The 1222-nt window shown below is 40.5% G+C and overlaps 1 non-coding gene across 1 annotated transcript; it reads right to left on the reverse strand.

Moving 5' to 3' along the window:
- Positions 1-275: 275 nt before the first annotated feature.
- Positions 276-358, reverse strand: TRNAL-CAA (transfer RNA leucine (anticodon CAA)). Its single transcript has one exon. It is a non-coding gene; the product is annotated as a tRNA-Leu (tRNA).
- Positions 359-1222: the final 864 nt, after the last annotated feature.

Raw genomic sequence — 1222 nt, forward strand, 5'->3', positions numbered from 1 at the left:
ATAAAAATAAAATATTCTCTGAATAAAAAACAATATCTGCTATAATAAAAAAAAATAATAATAATAATAAATTAACTTGGGGGTCATTCCGAGAGTTGAACTCGGGACCTCTCGCATAACAGATTTCCTATGGATTAACAGATTTCCTATGGATTAACGCCAAAGAAAGGTGGAATTTGAACTCGCACATAAAATAGAAGCTGTCGAGCATATAAATCCTGAGATTTTGGGAATATCAAAAAGGTGGAATCTGAAGTCGGGCATAAAATAGGAGATGTCAGAAGTGGGATTTGAACCCACGCCCTCATCGAGGACCAGAACTTGAGTCTGGCGCCTTAGACCACTCGGCCATCCTGACTTCGAGAATATGTTGAGCCTTGGGATGTGAGCCCGGGCCCTTTGAACCAGAACCATAATCTGGCGACTTAGACCAACTCGGTCATCGCGCCTTCTGTTTCGAGTTTCGTATGAAGCATAATACATTGCTCTTAGGTTGTCATAACCCTGGCATTTGTTGGGTCCGGGCCAGACCCCACACTCCCAGCATATTCCCACGCTTGTGAATATAACAAACAGAAAAATAAAAGAGTTGTTGTATCCGGCCCAGACCCTACACTCCCACCAACGCAACCCGTCCGCATATTCCCACGCTTGTGAATACAACAAACAGAAAAATAAGAGAGTTGTTATCACAAGTGGGCTCTAAGCAGCGAATTCTCAGGGCAGTGGATGGGGAATATTAATATTCACTTCAGTTCGACTTGCTGGCTAAGAACAAATTCATGGGTAGAAGTCACTACACTATGCTTGGGTTTTTTTTAAGATTAACTTTGACACATTGTTTGTTCTCGGGGATTCCAAAGTTACAATTGACTGGATCAACGATTGCTTGGATTTAGCCTTTGCCACTACTGTGCAATTGAAAGTGATGGCTTGGATTTAGCCTTTGCCACTACAGTGAAATTCGAAAAGGGATTGAAGTCCAGGCTTAAAGAGATTTAGTTTTGAAAGTGATGGCTTGGATTTAGCCTTTGCCACTACAGTGAAATTCGAAAAGGGATTGAAGTCCAGGCTTAAAGAGATTTAGTTTTCTCACATATACAACGTTCAAAAATACCATGGAGGCACAATCTCTCTGAGCAAGGGCTTTATTGTTAGATGAGCATTATGTATTTCAAAGTTTTTATTGAGGTTCTTTTTCATAGTTTGGGTTTGTTTTTAT

Source organism: Pinus tabuliformis, chromosome Q, assembly GCF_031772625.1.
Source record: "Pinus tabuliformis cultivar Carrire ecotype Pingquan chromosome Q, CPIR1, whole genome shotgun sequence".
In the NCBI taxonomy this organism is placed as follows: Eukaryota; Viridiplantae; Streptophyta; class Pinopsida; order Pinales; family Pinaceae; genus Pinus; species Pinus tabuliformis.